The sequence below is a fragment of the Lissotriton vulgaris genome, chromosome 3_1, assembly GCF_964263255.1.
Source record: "Lissotriton vulgaris chromosome 3_1, aLisVul1.2, whole genome shotgun sequence".
In the NCBI taxonomy this organism is placed as follows: domain Eukaryota; kingdom Metazoa; phylum Chordata; class Amphibia; order Caudata; family Salamandridae; genus Lissotriton; species Lissotriton vulgaris.
Window position 1 is genome coordinate 1,136,639,698 of NC_141689.1, and position 13,549 is coordinate 1,136,653,246.

A 13,549-nucleotide genomic window follows, 5' to 3' on the forward strand; every position below is an offset into this window, starting at 1 on the left:
TTACAGAAACATACAGTCACTGGATAATGTCATCAGTGATGTCATCAGTGATGTCACTGACCATGTCATGAATGATGTAATATGTGACATCATCAGCAGTGGATTGCGGGTGCGCGATATATAGTTAGCGCATCTAACTATATATGGAATTTCAATGGTTTTATGCGAGTAAAATAAGGTTTTGTAAATGCAAATTCCTAACTATATATGTTCTATAACCAATGGTTTTTTCATTGAATTTTCAAGGTTTTGTAAATGCAAATTCCTAACTATATATCTTCTATAACCAATGGTTTTTTCATTGAATTTTCAAGGTTTTGTAAATGCAAATTCCTAACTATATATGGACTATAACCTATGGTTTTTTCTGTGAATTTCATTGGTTTTTTAAAAGCTAACATCTGTAGCTGTAAAATGTATTCTACTTTAAAACCCAAAATATATTTCAGATGTTTATTGATAATTTTAATTGAAATATTTTTTTTCTTCGCTTCCGGTAAGCGAACCGGGAAGCTTTCCGTTAGCTCATCTTGATGCCGTGATCTAGTACGCGAACCGGTAAACCTTAGGTTAGCGGAACTGTGACGCGTCGCGGAAGCGCGACGTATAATTGTCGCGAATGCGTCTTATGACGCGCCGCTTTAGCGCTCCCGAAAGTGCTCGGGACCGCGAACCGGAAACGATGCGGGACGCGGCGCGCACCGCGTAACGTGAGCGGAACAAGTCATGTGAATTGTTTATCGAAGTTTTCATTGGTTCATTTCACTTTTGGTTTCCAAATGATGTATGACTAGGTCATGTGATCTAAAAATAACACTTTTCATTGGTTCCGAACTTTTGCTTTTCCAAAATCACGTAAACCCCTTCTTCTTTCCTCACTCTGACTTTCATCTTGGTGAGAGAAAGACCATTTTCCATTTTGATTACAATGGCTTCTATCTTTGCTTCAGCTGGTGGACCCCCACCACCACCTCAACCTCCTCATGACAAGAGAGGACCACCATCTCAATTCATCTCAAACAGAGAGGAAGAAGAAGACGACTTAGAAGAAGAGGACACTGATGAACCTGAATTTATTCCGGAGTTGCCCCGTGTTTCCAGAAGGAAAACAAGTTTCATTTGGCAATTTTTCTCAATTCCTCGAGGGGAGAAGAAAGTTAATGCAAAATATGCCACCTGCCTAATTTGCAAAAAAAGATTATCTCGAGGCACAGAGAAAAAGTATAGTATGGGCAACTATACTATGCATCGCCATATGGTCAGGTGGCATCCATTAAATTACAGCCGGGCAGAGTTAAGGGATCTGCAAGATAATCCCCCGACAACTCCTGTGGCCAAATCAACTTCTAATATAAATTTGACTGTAAGAGAGGCACAGGAAACTGTGCCAAACATACAGTTAAACTTCAAGCACATGAAGTTTACGTGCATACAATGTGGTGCTATGCTCTCATGTGGCAACATGAGCGTAAACTTAATAAACTTGGTGTATGATAACCATAACTGCCCTAACCCACCCAAGCAGTAATTTTTTCTTTGCTCCTGTTGAGCCCTTTTCGATGCCTGTTTTTTTGTTGTTTCCCCTCCATGAAAAACACAAAAAAAACATAAAACTGTTCTAAAAATACAAAAAAAACAAAAAATGTTCAGAAAATAAAAAAAAATTAAAAAACATCAAAAACATTAAAAAAAAGTTCTTTTCAGAACTACCTCCCCTTTCAAATAAAATTGCTAGAATGTTTAACACTCTAGCAAGCTCTATTTCTTTTGGTTCGCTTCAAGTTCGCTGACCGGTTCGCGAACTTGAAGCGAACCAAAAAAATATTTTTTTAAAAAAAAGAAGAGTTAGTATAAGGGAAGTAAACAGAGAATAATGTAAAAAGAAAGACAGCTATAGAGAGTAAATCAGAGATAGTGTCAGTGACATCATCAGCAGTGCATTGCGGGTAAAAAGAGTAGAAAACATTTACCTTATAATTCTTGTTACCTTTTTTAAATATTTTTTCATACTTTCAATCTGTAAAAGAGAAAACATACATTTCCAAAAATATTACTACATGTATTTAAAAATTACAAAAGAAAAGGGAAAAGGTTCAAGAAGAAACACTTTTTCAACAATTTTGACATTTACAGAAGCCTCTGCTTCTCTACGTCCCCTACACAATCCTAAAGATATATATTTTAAATAAACAGTATCTTCATGCTGATGAACTGAGACCTATTTTTCAACATGGTACTTCTTTTGCACTGCTGATGTCTCACAATAGTGATGCAATAGCAGCGCAAAAAAGATGTAAAGCCATCATAAAATTGTCTCTAATATTTTAAATGATAGTTTCAGGATGCAAATAAGATGTGTGCTTTGAAGAGCTTTCTTTGAGGTGAGGCCTATTCCTTTTTTTAAAAAAAACAGTACCCGGAAATACAGCACTATAAGCATTAAAATTGACACTTACAGAAGACTCAGTTTTTCCATATCTACCTCACATTTCTAAATGTATATCATAAGTACAAACAGAAGAACATTAATTATACATGTTTTATGGTTTATTTTTGCTGTTCTCAGAATGTATCAAATTTCACTTAAATCAGTGACTTGAACGTATTCATCATGTAACAGCGGGGAAAAAAAACACAATCAAAATGACTGTGTTTAAAAAACCCATACAACCTAAGAAATCTAATTTCAAAACTCCTTAAAATTAACTTACTTTCAATGACGTCGAAGGATCTCCTATGAACAGCATTCACTCGGTTGTGCTATAAATATTTTCAGCCCGCCACTTTCTGAAATAAAACCTCCATCGATACGAAAAATATGTTACATAGAAGAAAACAGTTCTCTCATTCTATCACATGTTTCCACTAGGCCAAATCATGTTGCCGCGATTCGCTACTCTTGTAATTCTTCCAATCAAATCCCGACATTTTCTATTTTCGCAACTTTCTAAAAAAAAACATTTCAGATTATATTCACAATCCTGGACTACTAATATCTTACCCTTCTTTGTCACTCATGTTCTCCTTTTCCTATGACACTGATACTGCTTACTATGAAGCAGACTTACTTGCATCAGGTTTATATAGTTGGATTTTTAAATTGACATTATAATTAAAAGTTTTGGACCAATAATCTAGACAGCATTGCAGACTTACATTCCCTCTACTTGATGAACCTTTTGCAATTCTTCACAAAAAATCCCGAGATTCTTTCATTAAAATTTGTTTTTAAAAACACCAGGTAAGAATTTTTAAGGTCAAACGGCAATTTTTTTGTGAAAGTTACAACGGAATCATTGCAGAATGACCAGCCGTTTCCAGACTTTAAATAAGCTGTATAATGTCCTGATGTTGTTGAAGGACCATCGTGATAGATAATTGCTACAGTTACAAAAGTCCTTCCTGATATTGAAAGCTGAGAAGCCACAACATTTTTTATTAAAGTTGACAATTTTGATCCATCAGGCCTACATCGTTGAATCATTAAAATGACATACTGTCCATATCTACGTATAAATAATGTTGACATAATTTCAGATTTACATTGGCTACACTCCATGTTGTGATCCGCTGCATTTACTAGCTTATTAAAGGAGACTGATTTACTGTCTGGCAAAGTTAAATATATAAATCTTTCTGAGTCTACACTAGTAGTACTTGATACCCTACAATTCTCGCAGTCATGCTGCCATTGATAAGAAAGCCCAAACAGGTGATCTACATCTACACCCTCATCTTGCAATACATCAAGCATATACATTAAAAACTCCTGACAATCTTGCTGATTATTTTCAGAGAAGTCTGTTTGCCCTGAACATTCATCTAACAGATAACGAACTTCAGACACACTTTCTACTTTTGTTCGATCACTGCTACATTTCTCGAAAACAGAATTCAATAAACAGCATAAAATTTGTTCTGAATTCAACAGAATCTGTTCTTTTAAACTCTCTAGTGAAAAGAGAACATTAACCACTACATTTGCATAGCAGTTGACACCAGAACTGTTTTCAAATTGAAAACCGACAACATCTTCAACAGAATCCACTTTCTTTCTGCTAACAATTTTCGGTTCATTAACTTTTAGTCTTTTTGCAACAACCTCCCTACTATTACTGATATTTCTACGTTTCCGGCCTACCACACGTTTCTCAAACAAAGGATATTGAGGCAAATGTGGCGCATACTCTCTTCTTAACCTATTGTATTCCTTAACACAATCTAGATCCGCACAAATGTTTGTGACATCACAGTCAATCAAGTACAATCCTGATAAAGTTCTTACTCGTGACAATGCCACATATGCCATACCCTCCTTGAACACAGAACTGCCAATATTCACCAATGCACTGTCTACACTTAAACCTTGCGATTTATGAATTGTTACCGCATATGCCAAGCAAACAGGAAACTGTTTACGGCGAACATATAAGTCTTTAACAAGCAAAAACCTAGCAGAACAACGACTAATTAGCTGTACTTCCTCAATGCCATCAAATTTAATTTTTAAAAATTCTATTCCATCTCTACTTCTGTACTTCTGAAAATCAACAACATTACCCATTGATCCATTTACCAGACCTCTTTCAACATGTAAATTTCTTCTCAAAATGATTCGGCAATTTAAACACACATTCAAAGTCTTTTCAAAACCCGCTGTTTTAGATATAGTCTTCTCTAATGAATCCAATTTTGATTTCAAATTTTCTGACAAAATAATTGTTGATCCCATGTGCTCTATTTTGTCAATAGCTTCAAGTTTCACAATCTCTTGCTTTTCTAAATTCAACATTTTGTTGTTGAAGATGGCACATTCTGCAAGAGTTGGCATCAAACATATTCCGGATTTCTTCTCAGTAATTTTCTGAAAAATATTCTCAGCCACAATCTCTTGTTCGGGATATAAATTTGAAAGTAATCGTGCATTCAAAGCTTCTTTTCCATGCTCGGTCACTTTTCCAATTCTAATATCTTGTAGAATATTCTTGTAATCTTCATCTTTTGCCTGACGCATATTTTCATGCAGTTCAGCATAATTGAAGTTTAACCATATATTGACGTTGCCAATGCTCCCTAGGCACTTCCTGGTATCTTCATGCGTGAGTATTTTGAACACAGGTTCTCCTTTTACTGGTGTCAGCTGCAGAAGATCTCCGAAAACAATGATGTGTTTGCCACCAAATAACACATCATATTCAGTTTTAAGTACTTCTTGCATTCTCAAATGCACAAAGGCAAGCATGATATTGGAAACAATGCTTACTTCGTCAATGATAAGTAGTTTCATTTTCCTCAAGACTCTTGAAACTTCAAAGCAAGCATCCCCAGTTAACTTGTGATATTGTAATTTGTTGTCATGCTCCACCGGCAGCATCAGTAGACGATGCAAAGTAATACCTTTAATGTTATGTGCTGCAAGTCCAGTAGGAGCGGTGACAACACAAGACAGCGATGACTCAGTCCTTTCCTGAAAATAGCATGAAATTGCTTTAATAAGGAAACTTTTTCCAGTTCCCGCTTCTCCACTCACATACAGTCGGACAGGCTTCAACGATGTACATGAGCACTCTTTCTTCTCATGACTTAATCCATGCTCAATTTGCTTGGTAACTTCTTCATATATTTTCCTCTGCTCAACATTGAGTTGTTTTTCCAAGTCTTCTAAGTTAACTGAATCCTCCTGAGCATGTGCCATGGCTCTTTCCACTTCATTCATAGCAGTGGCAGCTTCATTTTCGATAATAGGTCCTCCAAGTGGATCTTGACTCAATGAAACAGAACTCTGACAGTCCTGAGAACTGTCTCTGGCAATCTCGGCTGCAATTGTTGCTTCCTGCTCAATTTCCAAAGTTAGCATTTCTTGATATTTGAGAAAAGCAGGACATTCTATGCTATCCTTAGCAGCAGTGAAAGAGTCTTCGTAACAGAGGAAATCTCCAAGCAGTTCCTCTTCTGCACGCCAAGGCTTGAAAAGTTGCAAAAGTGCTAAATAGAAAAACTCCTTTGTTTCTGAAGATTCACCACTCAATTTTCGATGGTTTACTAATTGGCATTTTCTTTGCTTGACCAGGCATCCCTCACTTCCAATTACAGCATACACTCCTTTCTCAATATCTTCTTTGATGTTCCTCTTGAATATATAATTTTGTAGAACCTCATATAGACAAACATTCTCAAGGTGACTGCTTCGATTTGGATAATATGTATCCAACATGTTGGTCTTCAAAATGTCAGTACTGTTTGGTTCCTTTTCTGCCAAATATTCAATTTCCCGGACAGGTTTTAGAACCCGATTTCGCGTTGCAGCAAGACCAAGACTCGCCCAAACAATACTCCTGGATTTGGCATAGAGACTTGCTGAAGACAATCGATCTGAACATTCGTAAGCTCCGATTTCTCGATGCGACAACATCTTCAGACTGAAACTGTACAACTTCTTGCTGAGGCTCTTTTCATGGGAAATGTCCTCCCACATATCCTTCAGTTCTGTCTTTTCTTTTTTGGTGATGTAAGATGTCACATACCGAGCCACAGCCATACAGTTGTCACCCACAAACTGTATATCCATGTTAGCATTCCACATGGACAAAATCACTGGGTTGTAGTCGTTGATGTACTTGGACTCTTCGTTCCTTTTCAAATTGTATGTATTTTTGGGTGATTTCCTCGTCACATTATGTCGCAGTGAAGACATCAAACTGTTCACTTTTCCTTTAGAAATCACCGGTCGTGGAAAGTTGAAACGACATTTGGTGTAGAACTTGTCCTTGTTTCTGAATTTACGACGACAGTACTTTCCACAACGATGGCTTTGGAAACGTAAAACTTGTTCTCTTAGGCTTTTCTTCTCTGTTGCGTTTGGAACAGCACACGTAGAATACTGTTCTATGAAATTCATCACTAAGTCATCCGGATCTGTTCCAAATTTAGGTGCATCCTTGATCCACAACAACATATGTATATGAGGAGCACCTCTTGCTTGGTACTCCTTTCTCCAGAAGAAATCCAACACCTCTCCAAGAGGTGGATTCTTCTTATTTGTGATGAAAGACATCATAGCTTCAAATCTATGATTGAAGTACCTGCATACATTCACAGGATCCAAAGAACACAGTTCTCCAGGTGTCTTGAATTCAATGTTTTCAATATTTCCATTTGCCTCCCGTAGAAATTCAAGTAAGTCTTCCCAGCCATACTCGGCACAGCTCAGAGTGAGGAACCATGTCGGAGTTCCTAAGTTCCTCAGCATACATTTTAAATCACCATGACGACGGTACCAGTACTCATTAGTACCACGCTGACACGCCATGAGATTAATTAAGTGAGAATCCAAAATACTGTCTTGGACATTGACTTTATGCATAAAGTCCCTTGCCGAGATATTTCGCATCTGTATACCACTTTTTAAGATGTGGTTAACTGCATATGACAGTCCAGACAGATCGCTTTCAAACAGGAGATGAAACAAATATGGAATGCATTGACGAAACCTAGGATCGCCTGCATACAATCGTAAAGTCCGGTATTCAGACGCAGGAATTTGATGAGGTCGCTCATCATATCTTCCTCCTCGACCTGTTGGAAATAGCTGTGGGAAACACCGAGCTTCCAAACTTTCCTCCCAAACACTAATGGGACTCCCTTTAGCTTGTTTCATTTGAAACAACTCAATAGCATTCCCCATGACTTCCTTGGAATGCAAAGGATGAACACTATAATGTTCATATATTTCTTCACTTTTAGAATCCTCTACTTTCTCAATTTGGCCAACACACAAATCGCTATCCTCTTCATCACTTACTTCCTCTTCTGCAACATATACATTCTTATAGTACTTATTATTTGTCTTCAAATACACTGTTGCTTTTTTGACTTTCCTAACATCCACTAAATCTTGCCATATTTTCTTATTCTTTGTCGGAACCCCATTAACTAAGATAACCAGAGGTTCCTCTTCCACTTTTTCTATTCCAATTGTGTTAATGTTTTTGTTCAAATCTAGAGGCAAATAAACAACTCTTCCCTTTAATCCTCGCTGTAAATCTGCTGGAGGCAACTTCCCTGTCTTTGGCTCCATTCTTACAATAGCCTGAAAGGGATGGATACTTTGAATCAAAATACATTCATAAGTATTTAAATCCTTCAATTCAGAAGGAATCTCAACCAATTCCAGATTATTATGTACTGCCCTAGCAGGCATCTGGTTTTGGTTTAATTTATTACAACAATAAGTACACACACGTTGATCCGATCCTAAATCAAAATAATTTTCTACCATCAAGTATGTGGCAAAATCCTTCCATTCACTATTATTTTCCCTTTCACTTTTTCCATATAAATCCACTACTTTAGTCTGATTCTTATAATAAGTGCGTCGACAACATACACAAGTGAAATTAGGCCTCTCACTTGATTTCATCTGAAAAGTGGCAATTTCCTTCTGAAAATTATCTGTACTGGAAACCTGTACATTATCTTCAACATTACCCTCTACTTCAGGGTCAATTTGAACATTCTCATCTTTACTACTAAAGTAACAAAACTCAATTTCTTCACAAATATTCTTCACATCTATTTCTGAACCATGCAAAAGAGCAGCACATAATTGTTTAAGCATAATTGCTGGACTCTTAGCATAATACAACATTCTCACTAATTTTCTCACTTTATTATGATGCACTGCTACCATCCTGAAATGATGAAAAACACTCTGGCATACTCTCCTGGAAAGACAAGCCAGTGAATGACCACGCAAACCTGTCATTTGTCTCACTCTGCAAGGATCTAAATTTTGCAACAACTTCATTTTCTGCTTCAAACTTTTCTTATTAAATGTCCGTATAAAATCACAAAGCAAATTGATGGAAACCTGTCGCACACTGCAAATAGAACTACACTTCCAAATGTACACAGGACCCTTAGGACGTCTTCCTAAAACCTCATGACCTAACACCTCATCTGTCTCTGTTGTCACAAGTTTTTCTTTTTCAACAGGACAACCATCCTTCACTTCATAAGCTCGACCACTGGTGTCAACTGCAAACACCAAATCATTATCCTGAAAATAACTCTCCTCATTAAAAAATGCCTCAGAACTTGAACTATGCATCCATTCTCCGGAAAAAACTTCACAAAAGTTACTACGATTTACTACTCTCTTCCATCTACTGTTTGTTTTGAAATCAGAAATTACCTTGCTTAGTTTCCTAATTCTATTGATTACCAAAATAAACAACTTCCGCTTAATTTCAAAAGCATGATCAATAATTTTCTCTACATTTTTCTTCTTCTTATAAAATGCCGCTTTCTGTTGGCCTTTTTTAATATTTCTTAATAAATTAACTATTATCCTGTTACGGAACATTCGATGTCGAATGTCCCTAAACTGTTGTTTCCTTCTACTATCATGCACAGAGTTATCTCTTCCTCTACCAATAACATTTTTGATGGCTCTTTCCTTTCCATTTAAATTACTCTTCTTTTTCTGAACTGAAACATTTTGGCGAAAAATACTTTTTTTTCTAAAAATACTTTTTAAGAATGATTTTGTGCTCTTACCCGGAGCTTTCTTGGTGTTTTGATAAGTATTTGGGGAAGAGGACTGCTGCAATAAAACATCATCCTGCTGTCTTTGACGTTTTCTAGCCTTTCGAATTCTATTTTTCGTAGGCATTTTTCAAATTTAAAAAAGATCTGCAGTTGAATCTGTGGAAAAATATAATGAAAAATGTTATTAAGCACTATTACCAAACAGTAAATGAATAACAGTCATCAAAAACTTAACGTCCTACTTATTATTTAACATAGAAAATCTTTTCCACCAGCACTGCATCACAAGGACATTTTCAGTCATTTCCTCTTGAATGCAGATATACAATTGATTTATGTGCCGTGTTTATAAACGATTTTTTGAAATCAATTACATTTCTGGATATGTACTGCTAGAGCTTTATAGGTTACTTTGGGTCATATTTATAAGGCATATGAGTGTCTATAATGTTATTTTTCCTTTTTAAATGGAAAGCGTTGTTCATGGTGCAAGTTTCTTATAAATACGCTTCCACCTGCGAAACGGAACTTTGCGCGCAGAAAGCTGATTGGCTCTCCGGTGTCTGTCAACATTCTAAACAGACCGGAGCGGCCGCCATCTTATCTCTCGGTAGGATCGAGAGAGAAGAAGAGGTGAAAAACGAAGGGGGAATTTAATGAAAGGGGGCAAGGTATACCCCTCTTGACCCCCTAGGAATGTTGTTGGGGTTTTTAAAGGGTCCCGTGGGGAAAATAAAAAAAATATATTTTTCACGGTAGAAGCGCTTCCCGAACACCGAACTGGGCCGCAAACTGCTGGCAAAACGGGAATAGGTATAAGGGGGTGCGGGAGACCATTTTGTGCTTCGTTTTAATTAAATTACTAAGTATAAGGGGGTGCGGGAGACGTATCCTAATCCCTTATATTTTCTGAGGGTGGCTGAGAAGGCTCATATATGTTGATACATGTGTTCCAGCGGCTCTGTGTGAGCTTTTTTTTTTCTTTGCTGCGTCACGTTTGTTAACGTTCGATTCGAAGGAAATCGGGAAGTGTTGACAACCATTTTGTCAGCGCGATAAAATATTTCGTTATAAATGAATCCTTATTGATAAACATTGTCTGCGCCATCTTGTCTTTTTTACAATGCCACAATTTTGTCGTACACGGTAGCCATTTTAGATGCCAGGCCGGTCCCAGGCTATCACCTAGCCCTGCGGATGTAGTTTATGGCCCCAGCTGTAGAGAATCCACACATACCAACCCTCCCGATTCAAGCGTCAGACTACTGATTTCAGTGCTACTCTCCCGCCTCCCGATTCCTGCAACCAAAAACGCGGGGGTATATTACCAACCACTAGCGATAACTTCTTTAGAGACAAAAATTATCGCCGCACATCGGCGATTTTTATCGCAGATAAACCTTGCTATTAGCAAGGTTTATCGCAAATGCGATAAAAAACGGCCGCAATGCATGAATATCGCTGAAAAGTCAGCAATATTCATGCATTATCCAGCAAATGCTCTTAGCCATGTTATCCACCTCTCATTAGATAACATGGCTAAGAACTGCTCGCAAATGCGATAAGAAGCGGCCGCAATGCATCAATATTGCTGAAAAGTCAGCGATATTCATGCATTATCCAGCATATGCTTTTAGCCATGTTATCCACCTCCCATTGGATAACATGGCTAAGAACTGCTCATGGTCCCATGAGGAACGCTTTCCATTTAAAAACGAAAAAATAACATTATAGAAAAGAATCGTTTTTAAACACAACATATAAATCAATTGTATACCTGCATTCAAGAAGAAATGACTGAAAATATCCTTGAGACACATGAAAGCGTTTTCTGGAATGCCCTAGCACCATTTTTTGGACATTATTAACATGGCTATGTAACTCCCATAATCAAAATCTAAATTTGCCAAGCGCAGGTGGCAACGTATTTACAAGACACTTGCCCCATGAGGAATGCTTTCCATTTAAAAAGGAAAAAAATAACATCAATTACACTCAAATGCCTTATAAATATGACCCAAAGCTCTAGCAGTACATATCCAGAAATGTAATTAATGTCAAAAATGGTTTTTAAAAACAACATATCTGTTTCAGCTTTCATAAGAGACCATGGAATGGGCTTCCTATACAACAATAACTTGTGTTACTGCATGCCAGAATGCTACACCGAATATGCAATTACAATTTCTCAAAGTAACAAAATCTATTTCTATACCACTACAGACAAAGCCACAGTTTAAAAACACATCTTTCTTCATCATTTTCTCCTTAGCAAGGTTTATCGCAAATGCGAAAAAAACGGCCGCAATGCATAAATATCGCTGAAAAGTGAACGATATTCATGCATTATCCAACAGATGCTCTTAGCCATGTTATCCACCTCCCATTGGATAACATGGCGAAGAACTGCTCGCAAATGCGAAAAAAACGGCCGCAATGCATGAATATCGTTGAAAAGTCAGCGATATTCATGCATTGTCCAGCAAATGCTCTGAGCCATGTTATCCACTTCCCATTAAATAACATGGCTAAGAACTGCTCAGGGCCCCATGAGGAACGCTTTCCATTTAAAAAGGAAAAATAACATCAAAGACACTCAAATGCCTTTTAAATATGACCCAAAACAACCTATGAAGCTCTAGCAGTACATATGCAGAAATGTAATTGATTTCAAAAACTATTTTTATAAACAACATATCTGTTTCAGCTTACATAAGAGACCATGGACTGGGCTTCATATACAACAATAACTTGTATAACTGCATTCCAGAATGCTACACCGAATATGCAATTACAATTTCTCTAAGTAACAAAATCTATTTCTATATCACTACAGACAAAGCCACAGTTTAAAAACACTGCTTTCTTCATCATTTTCTCCTTAATTCATACTATTCTCTATCTAAAATAAATAAATCTTTTCTCACCTTAGCAAATACTTTTTGAGTTTTGAAAACAGTCTCAGAAATACACCAAATTGTCTTCAGCAGAAGAAAGAGGATGCACTCCAGAGGCTGCAGCTATTGAAAGCACAGAAATACAGATATTCATTTCACATATCTCTCATATTAGCCAATCATAACTCTTCCCTCACTTTTTTCAAATCAAAACCCTTCCCCCCTCTGCCCTCTCTACCTTTTTTCCATAGCAACGACCTCCTGGAAGACCTCTCACGTTTGCAAATTCACACAACAATGTTTCAATTGAACTCTGAACTCTCAGTGCACCTGCGTATAGGCATGGGCGGAAAATCCGTTCCGCTCGCGGATTTTGCGGATTTTCGGGAAATCCGCAATCCGCGAGATTTGCGAATTTCCTGAAAAATCCGCAAATCCGCGAGCAGCGGATTTTGCTCGCACTGCTCGCACTGTTCGCGTGAGTTCGCGCCCCGCGAATAAGTGCGAAATTGCAGAAATACGATTTTAGCAAAACTGAAAGTAACTACTTACCAGGTTCAAAAGTTCAGGCTCATCATTAGTAGCCATTTCCTGTAGTGCTTCCTGAGGGGCCCCTCCAGAGTTCAGTTGCCAGTTGCAACTATTATGTGACCCTGCTCTGAACCTCAGAATAGTTACACATATGCCACAAAGGTCCTGAATTACAGCTAAGGGAGACAAGCAGGAGCCAGGCTGGAAGTTAAAATCCATTAATCAGCCCCTAATTCATTATTGTCAGTTGGGGCAGGGCAGGTGTTGTAACTAATTTTGCAACAATGAAAGCACTTAGCAAGTGCAAAAGATCACTAATCAGGGCGCACTAAGGAAGCAGGTGCCAGCTAAAAAAATATTCTGTGACACATTAATCAGCCCCAAATTAATTCAGGTCACTTGAGGCAGGGAAGGTGTGCTTTGCTTTGCCAAAAATAATGTACACTGGACAACCAGAGGGTGTGGTGATGAAACAGAGGGTGGCATGGGTGGGCCAGAGGGTGGCATGAGTAGTCAGAGAGTGGCAGTGGTGACAGAGAGTGGCAGTGATGAAGAAGAGTGTCCCAAACAGG